Below are 9601 nucleotides of genomic sequence, written 5' to 3'. Positions count from 1 at the left end.
AGTTGTGCGCCCATCTCACTTAAGAGGCCAGGGGCCAGCGCTGTCCGAAGACACTTCTGGGTCACGTGGCCAGTGTGACAAGCTGCATCTGGCGAGCCAGCGCAGCACACGGAAACGCCGTTTACCTTCCCGCTAGTAAGCGGTCCCTATTTATCTACTTGCACCCGGGGGTGCTTTTGAACTGCTAGGTTGGCAGGTGCTGCGACCGAGCAACGGGAGCGCACCCCGTCGCGGGGATTCGAACCGCCGACCATACGATTGGCAAGTCCTAGGCGCTGAGGTTTTACCCACAGCGCCACCCGCGTCCCTTAGTTCCTGGGGGACCCGGGTTCAAATCCTCACTTGGCCATGAAGCTCACTCGGTGACTCTGGGTGACTGGGCTGGTTGCTACCTCTTAGCCTAACCTGCACAGTTTCTGCATCGCAGTGGTTTCTCATGCTTGCTTCACATGCAAAGGTCACTGGTTCATAAGTGGGGAGAAACCTACGGAAAGGGACATAGCTCAGTGGCAGAGTATTTTCTGTGCATGCAGAAGGCACCAGGTTTGATGCCGGGAACCCTCGGGTAGGGCTGGGAGAGTCCCTGCCTGAAATCCTGGGCAGCCGCTGCCAGACAGTGTGGACAAGTCTGCGCTAGATGGGCCAGCAGCCTGACTCTGTATGAGGCAGCTTCGTATGTATGTGCCTACCTCACAGGGTTGCTGTGGGGATTCAATGCGGAGGGGGAAAACTATGTATACCACCTCGAGCTCCTTGCGGGATACAATGCAATAAATAAATAGTGCTATATCGGTGGCCCAAATGAAATGTAAAGAAACGGAGGTGGGCAGGTGCTGCTTTCATTCTGCCCCACATGGGACCAAAGATTCCTGCCTTGCAGGGGTTGGACTAGTTGACTCTCGGCATCCCTTCCAACTCTGCAATTCTACGGCATCGTAGAATTATCACCCCCCCCCCCTTTCTTACCCCTCTTAAAAAAAACCAACAACTGTAAAACAAACTTGAATGTCCACCATGGAGACCCTTCCTCGGTTCGGAATGGGAAAATACAGGCCCTGCAGTCGCGAAGTTCTCTCTCTAGGTGGAGCCCCGAAAAAAGAAAGGGGGGAGAAATTATTTTGGACCGGGGGGGGCGGGGATCCAGGCAAAAAAGAGACGCGCGCTAAGGCGCACCTCCTCCCGGGCTGGGCAGCAACCCGAGCTTGCCAGAACGCAGCGCTTGCCTCCTCCCTGCCTCGCAGCCCCCCCCCCTCCGCTTCGCCCCTCCGCCCGGAGCAGAAAGTGCCGAGCAGATCCCTTCTTAAAAGAAGCCGCTCCCCTCGGCGGACATAAAGCCCGCCTCTCCCTCCAGGCGCAACTCTCTCCGACGCTTTCCAACTCTCCAACAGCAGCGGCGGCTACGGCCATGGGAAGAAGGAGAGGCAGCGGCGGCGGAAAAAGAGGAGGGTGCCTTGGGGGCGACAAGTGAGATCTCGGCAGCCTGGGTCGGGGTACGCGCAGCCAGGGGCGTAGCTGTTTGTCTGCCCTGGCGAGAGCGCAGCGTCCACGGAGACAAGGGAGCGCGCTGGACTTCTGCGCCTCGTTGGCAAGGCAGGTAAAGGAGGGCGCACGAGGGGCGCATTCTTATTCTGGGGTTTCCTTCGCGTCTCCCCCTGTAGGGGGTCGACTTTCCCCGTCCTCCCTCCGCCCCCACGGGAGGCAAGTGGTAATCTGATCTCCGTCGTGGAGGCTTGGAGGTTGGAGAGACTCTTTTCCTCTGCGCTCTCCGCCTCCGACGATCCCTGCGTTTCCAATCGCGCTCGCTCGCTGGAAGGCAAAGTTTCTTGAGTGCGCAGCGACTTCGCCTTGTCCCAGGTGAACGTGCAAACGAACGCCTGTTGATTGCAAACTTCGAGGAAGTTGGGGAGAGCGAAGGAACTGGTGGGCAGGATTCGCTTCCTCGGGCAATGGGAAGTTGGGAGTGTGTGTGTGTGTGTGTGTGTGCAAGGCCAGCTACTATAGGGAGAGGCACGGGTTGTTGTTTTTTGAGGGGGCGGTTGTTCTCAGTAGTTGAGAATTCTAGCAAGCGCCCCCTCCTTCTGAAAGAAAGAGGCGTCCTTTTCCTCCCAACTTTGACAGCTTGAAGCGAGATCGATGCCGCTTGTTAGGTGGAAATAGAGGTTTCTTTCTGGTGGAACACCCCCCCCCCCCGAAAGCCGTGTCACGTCTGTTGCAACAGGAACAACAAAGGTCTCGTGGCACCTCTTAAGACATAACACATTTCTGACGGCGGAATCCTTTGTGGACTACAGCTTGTCTCAGGACTCTTTGATAGTCCACGGAAGTTTATACCGTCATAAATGCGGTAGTAGTCCTTAAAGTGCCACAAGTCTCTTCGTGGTGGATGTTTGGTTTTTCTCCTGAGTTCTACTTTTGTTTGTTTGCTTGCTTGTTTAGGGTTCGGGGTGTTGCTTGCTGTTGTAAGCCAGAAGAGCTATTGCAACAAAGGTAGATTTCGATGGGGATGCTTAGTTGCATGGCTAACGAGGGCTTTTTCACTTTTAGACCAGTTTTTGACAAACTAGCTCACTTCACCTGTTGTTCTGGATGAGGCGGCATTTATTGCACCTGATATGAAACTGGCGTCCCTCCGCCAACTTTATATGAATTCTTGTCCACTCTCATCTCCCCCAAATTCAACACACTCTTGTCTTGTCCCAGCTCTCCATAAGAACACAGAATGCCCAGCCTAGCAGAACAGCACCGTTGCAGAATAGCACCCAAGGAGCAAATATCCTTGCAGCTCAACCCAATCCATGTTTTCTTGGATATAATAGAGTTGGGAGGAACACAGAAGGCCATCTAGTCTAAGCTCCTGCAATGCATGACTCTCTTGCACAGCATGGGACTCAAATCCACGACGTTGAGATGAAGAGTCTCATGCTGTAAGAGGCTGAGCTATCTGCTCCACTGTGTTCAGTGAGGCTAAGTAAAAGTGCATAGAATCACAGCTTTAATGTCCCCTGTCGGCACCAATAAAATGTTGAATACTGATGTTAGCTAGAATGGTATAGCTGCCTGCTTAATTACAGTCTTTCTATCCAGGCATTGTGCCGTTAAGGGTATTCATTTACTCAGCGCTATTAAAGATTCCCCAGGTAAACTCAAATTAAGTTTCATTGACGGGCTTACAGATTGCATTGATAGGTAATTGATATGCAGTTGCACTTTACCCACAATTACAATAATTACTCTTGTCTGCTTTCGCACAAATAAAGCCGGGAGGTCACAATCCGGCTAAAGTTCAGCACCGCTGAGCCTGCAAGCCTGTGCACACTTACCTAGGAGTTAATGCCATTGAGCACAAGTGGGATTTGTTTCTGAAGAAATGCAAATGCGATTGTGCTGTTGTCTAGTAGATTTCAATGGGATGGAGCGAACTAAGCATATGATTAAGAACACAATTATGCACATTGAACGCAGTTCGACTGAATGCGGTGGTAACTACTTCCACACAAATACACAACGCTTTGTGGTCCACACAAATACCCATAGGTTTGTGGTCCATCAGCAACAGTGGGGTTTTTGAAGTGCCTACCTTTGGTAGAATCGTGCCCATGAAGTCTTTTTAGACCACTGAGAAGGTGGATTTCCCCCCTCTACTCGAGATGGTTTATATAAAATGGAAGATCAAGCCTCTTAAGTCAGCCTTTTCAGCCCCCCCCCCCCCCCCCGCTCCTGCCCTCTGCAGACATTCCGTCCCCTGCACAGGGGGCTGTGTGAATAACAAAAGGGGTTTCAGGATGGGGGATGGGGGGCAACAGGCTTTCCCCCTTGTGCAGTGTGTAATTGTGTAGTGAATAATCACAAAGGGAACCTTCGCACAGAGTGATGGTGAGATAAGGAATGGAAGGTTAAGTTACACAGATTTCTGAACCTGGATTCGAAAAGATTTTCTGTGAGTGCACCAATATTTTGATCTGTGTACACACATTCCTGTTTACTCTGGCTCCAGTGCACTCCCACTGCTGGTGTTCAAAGAAGAGCACATGTTAGATTAGGGCGTGTTGAATTTTCCAGCTCTCAGCCTCCCAAAATGAAGGGGTGGGTGGGCTCAAAAGTTGTGACATTAGTTGGGAATTCAAAAGATGTTTTGGTGAAATTAAAAAATAATTTAGTTTTACTTGGTAGGTAAAACCTGTGTACGATTTCATAGAAATCATTAAAAATGATTGTTGAAGTACTTGCAGTTCTGTATCTATATTATTTATTTATCTGCTTACTATTTAGCATTATAGTATTTAGCATTATGACATTTTCAGACGGTAAAATTAAAATGTGTTGGTTTTTCCGAAAGCATCTTCCCTGCTTCTTCATCAGGTGTAGACTTAGCAAGCTAAACGTTGTCCAGTCACAAAAATAGAAGCAGATTTGAATTCCTCACACCCAAAAACATATTTTTAAGACCCCCTCACTGAAGAATTTTGCAAACATTACGGTAACTTTCACCCCCTAAAATGGAATGCCAATCCATATGTATCCTGTTGTTCCTTGAGAAATACTGCTGTTCGATGAGTTTTCCTGCAAACCAGCTTCTATCTGATTTGAAAATGTCAGCGGAAGTGTATACATTTGAGATACCTGCTGCACTGCACATAGGATAGCGCATTGGAGAAGCACCTATATTAATCTACCAAATGCCCTGCTTTGTTTAGAATTATACATATATTTCTAGACGGCTTCCCTCCCACCAGAAAGGACTTGCATGTTACAAATGTACCGTAGAATATAAAAAAATCCAGAAGTAGAAAAATATATGTATACAAGCAGTTACCGTATTTTTCGCTCTATAAGATGCACTTCTTCCCTCCTGAAAAGTAAGGGGAAATGTGTGTGCATCTTATGGAGCGAATGCAGGCTGCACAGCTATCTCAGAAGCCAGAACAGTGAGAGGGATCACTGCGCAGCACTCCCTATTGCTGTTCTAGCTTCTGGGATAGCCGTGCGAAGCCTCTTCAGGGCAGCGGGATGAAGGCTCCCCCTGCCCTGAAGAGGCTTCGCACGGCTATCCCAGAAGCCAGAACAGCGAGAGGGATCGCTGTGTAGTGATCCCTCTTTCTGTTCTGGCTTCTGGGATTCAGAATATTTTTTTCTTGTTTTCCTCCTCTAAAAACTAGGTGCTTCTTATGGTCTGGTGCATCTTATAGAGCGAAAAATACGGTAAATGTTACCTATTCATTAATCAACCAAGGAGGAAAGATGTACACTGTGGTATAAAAAGTAAATGACCAAGCAGGAAAACAAAAGCAGAGCAAGAAAAAATTAACTGCACATCAGGGGTAACAGAACAGCACCCTGTGTGGCTGTGTAGACACTGTGCCTTTTAAGCACATTTGAAACACATTTCCCTCTCAAAGAATTCTGGGCACTGTAGTTTACTAAAGGTTGCTGGGAATTCTGACTCCGTGAGGGTTAAAATGCACTGCTCAGAATTCTTTGAGGGAAGTAATGTGCTTTGAATGCACTTTAAAATTATGGCGTGGGCACAGCCTTTGGCCAAAGGCCCGCTGAAACAGGCTGGCTTTTAATAAGTGGTGAAGTGGAGGTTTCTTTGATATGCTCCTTTTAAAAAGCGAATATTTATTTATTTACTAAATTTATATCCCACAGGAGGCAAACAAGCACTGAAACAATAAAAATTTCTATAAAACAATTGCGATGACTGGGGAAAATCTTGGGTTAAAAGGCTTGTTGACAGAAGGCCTTCTTCAGTAGGTGCTGAAAAGATGGCGCCCGTCTAGTATTCAAGGGGAGGGAAATCTCAAGGATAGGTGCCACCATAGTAAAGGGGCAATTCCTACATTATGCACAAGAAACCTCCTGATAAGATGGTATCAGCAGGAGGTCCTCGCCTGCAGAGCACAGGCATAGATTGGGAACATAAGGCATGGTGGGAATTGTAGGCGACAATATCAAGATGACCACAGATTCCCTGTCACATGTAACAAGCATAACTGTCAACTTTTCCCTTTTCTTGCGAGGAATCCTATTCGGAATAAGGGAATTTCCCTTAAAAAAAGGGAAACGTTGACAGCTATGGTAACAAGCTCCCCAAAGATCTCAGTTCGTGTTCAGAACGCCAGGTTTCATAATCTTCTGTTTACAGAGTTCGGGTAAATTAGTACATGAAAGAAGAGAGAAGAAGGCATCTTCTGTTGAAACTTAAAATTTTAAAAGCTGCCCCACTGCCAAGATGTGTTGAAAATGTGATGTGTGCCAACTCCGGGCATCCTTGTCTCTTCTAAATGTGAGGCTCTCTGAAATGAGTAAAACAACATATTCCTTGTAGCTGCAACTAGGCTTTCAAAGCTTCGTTTTGCTCCAGGAGATCTACACAAAGCACATTTTCAACCTGGGAGGGAGTATGAAACACCCACAGTTGTGAGCGGCAATCTAGCCAGAGAGCTCCTGACCACCTGGTGCTCAATGTCATAAAGAAATGTGGAGAAAGGGGTTTCTTGAAACCTCATTATTAAAAAAAACAAATTCCACCAAATCTATTCATTTATTCATTTTCTGCATTTATATCCCATGTGCAGAAACCGCCTTCTTGACCGTTGGGCCCTCTATTGGTCCATTCACCTCTTTCTTTCTTTTTTCGATACAATTTATTAATTTTATAATAACAAAAAAAAAAACCCATCACAATCAAGAATTTAATTCATACATCTTAATTGACTCCCCTCCACTCCCCCTCCTGGTTCCATTATTTTATACTTATTCATGCATGTCCATACAGTGGTGTAGCGTGGGTTGTCAGCACCCGGGGCAAGGCAAGTAATATGCGCCCCCTAACCCATGGATTTGCGCCCCCTAACCCGCGGATTTGCGCCCCCTAACCCTAACCCCCAGATGTTGCGCCCGGTGCGGCCGGGCCCCCCTGCACCCCCCACGCTACGCCACTGTGTCCATAAGGTCTTATATTCTTAGCAGTTCATTTTTAAAACCTTATTCATGTTGTTACAAGTGCCCTTTAAAGTTCAGATAATGTAAAACCTATACACAAAGCTTGCAAGATATGCATTAAACCAGGTTTCCTCCACCTTGGCCCTCCAGATGTTTTGAGACTACAATTCCCATCATCCCTGACCACTGGTCTTGCTAGCTAGGGATCATGGGAGTTGTAGGCCAAAAACATCTGGAGGGCCAAGGTTGAGGAATTAAACATTTTTAAAAAGAAAAAACAAACAAAAAGGAGAGAGAGAAAAAAATCAATGTCCTTTCTTTCTTGGGTTTCAAATTATCCAGTATGTCCTGCAAAGTTCATTAGTTTGTTTTGCCAATCTTCCTTATCTTCTTTGGCGGTGGCTTCTTCCTTCTATGGGGATTGGCTGGTCTTGGCCTGGCATCCACTCTCAGATTCAAGAACAAAGTCCTTTGCACAGTAAATCCATTAACTCCTGTACCTTTCAAAACAATAGCTTCTATTTTTTTTAAAAAAAGTAATTTTCAATATTCTATTCAAATCTTTATATATCACTTCCCAGGCCTGGTTGCATCAGCTCAATCCGCCGGGGCCTATCTTCATGTGCAAGGAAAGTCCAAGTGTTAAGTTGTGGGTTGACATAGCAGACGACACAGCGATTTCTCCAAGCAGCTCTTTATTTTGTAAGCTGGAATAGAAACTGAACAGCAAACAGCTCAGCCGGCCTGCTTTTATAGGCAGCTGGCTGTCAAACATTGTAGCAAGAACAACCCAGGGTTTCCCGCCTAAAATAACTGACGTGGACCTGAGTGAAAACTACATACACAATACTCCTGGTGGCCTGAGTGAGAACTTCAATACATAACACCCCTCCCCACCGAGATAAGGCGTTAGTTACAATCGTAATTGTTTCCTTATATACAGCACTACACGTAATGGTTCAATTAGGCACAAAGCATATCGGTTACATTTCACATTACTTCCATTAGACCAACAGTGTTACATGTCCAACAACATAGTCCTTTAAATACGGTCTACTGGCCTTGCGGATCTCCTGGGCGGAGAGTTCAACAGCTTCTGAGGCCACGGCCTCCTCAGTGGCTTTCTGCAGCGTGATGTCTGGCATGGCGAGGAGATGCCGTTGCAGACGAATGTCCCGGACCCCACAGATGATTTGATCCATCAGGGCATCATCTAAGTCTCGGAACTCGCAGTGCATTGCAGCCTGTCAGAGGGTGGTGGTGTAGTTGTTGATTGACTCCTCCTCTGCCTGGTTCCAGTGGTAGAACGCATGGCGGGCAGCAATCTTGGACGGCTTTGGTGTGTAGTGGTTGCGGAGCTTCTCTTGAATCGTGTCTCAAGGTGCTGCCTGGACTGGTAGAGGCGCAACCAATGCTCGGGCCGTCGCGAACACTTCGGGGCCACAAAGGCTGAGGAGAGGCCCCGCTTCTGCTCTACAGACCCTCTTGTCAGCTCATTTGCTTGGAGGTAGCAGTCAAACCGAGCGAGGTAGGAGTCCCAGGATTCAGAGGCTGGGTCAAACGGCGGTAGAGGCACGAGTGAAGCCATGGTTCCGATGCCGACGTGGAGGCGATGGATGGTACACTGTGCTCTAGCCAGAACGGTCAGCTCTGAATTGGTTCTGCTCCGTGATTTCGCTCAGTGTTTCAGCTCCGTGATTCAGCTCATCTCAGAGGGTGGCCGCGTCTGGCTGTGCTCTGATGTCCATCGATCCCATCCTCGTCGCCAGTGTTAAGTTGTGGGTTGACATAGCAGACGACACAGCGATTTCTCCAAGCAGCTCTTTATTTTGTAAGCTGGAATAGAAACTGAACAGCAAACAGCTCAGCCGGCCTGCTTTTATAGGCAGCTGGCTGTCAAACATTGTAGCAAGAACAACCCAGGGTTTCCCGCCTAAAATAACTGACGTGGACCTGAGTGAAAACTACATACACAATACTCCTGGTGGCCTGAGTGAGAACTTCAATACATAACACTTTCTTTCTTGGGTTTCAAATTATCCAGTATGTCCTGCAAAGTTCATTAGTTTGTTTTGCCAATCTTCCTTATCTTCTTTGGCGGTGGCTTCTTCCTTCTATGGGGATTGGCTGGTCTTGGCCTGGCATCCACTCTCAGATTCAAGAACAAAGTCCTTTGCACAGTAAATCCATTAACTCCTGTACCTTTCAAAACCATAGCTTCTATTTTTTTAAAAAAAAGTAATTTTCAATATTCTATTCAAATCTTTATATATCACTTCCCAGGCCTGGTTGCATCAGCTCAATCCGCCGGGGCCTATCTTCATGTGCAAGGAAAGTCCCTGACTCACCGAGGGTTTGAGACCCATCGGCTACCCTTACCTGGTTTAGCCAGCCATTCCCAGAATGTGGAGTAACGCGGGTGGCGCTGTGGGTTAAACCACAGAGCCTAGGGCTTGCCGATCGGAAGGTCAGCGGTTCGAATCCCTGCGACGGGGTGAGCTCCTGTTGCTCGGTCCCTGCTCCTGCCAACCTAGCAGTTGGAAAGCACGTCAAAGTGCAAGTAGATAAATAGGTACCGCTCCGGCGGGAAGGTAAACGGCGTTTCCGTGCGCTGCTCTGGTTTGCCAGAAGCGGCTTAGTCATGCTGGCTACATGA

At 47.7% G+C, this 9601-nt stretch overlaps 1 protein-coding gene across 3 annotated transcripts in view; it reads left to right on the top strand.

Moving 5' to 3' along the window:
- The first annotated feature begins 1283 nt into the window (after positions 1-1283).
- GHR (growth hormone receptor) overlaps positions 1284-9601 on the top strand; it is a 105406-nt gene continuing 97088 nt past the window's right edge. For 2 of the 3 annotated variants that reach the window (XR_013843352.1, XM_079994883.1), the window contains exon 1: positions 1284-1594. The gene's annotated coding sequence lies outside the window, so the exon portion shown is untranslated. The remainder of the gene's footprint in view (positions 1595-9601) is intronic. The other variant, XM_079994885.1, reaches the window with a different exon arrangement.

This window comes from Podarcis cretensis, assembly GCF_951804945.1.
Source record: "Podarcis cretensis genome assembly, chromosome: 11".
NCBI classification, from domain to species: Eukaryota; Metazoa; Chordata; class Lepidosauria; order Squamata; family Lacertidae; genus Podarcis; species Podarcis cretensis.
Note: the sequence above shows the minus strand (reverse complement) of the source record. Positions and strands in the feature narration are given on the sequence as shown.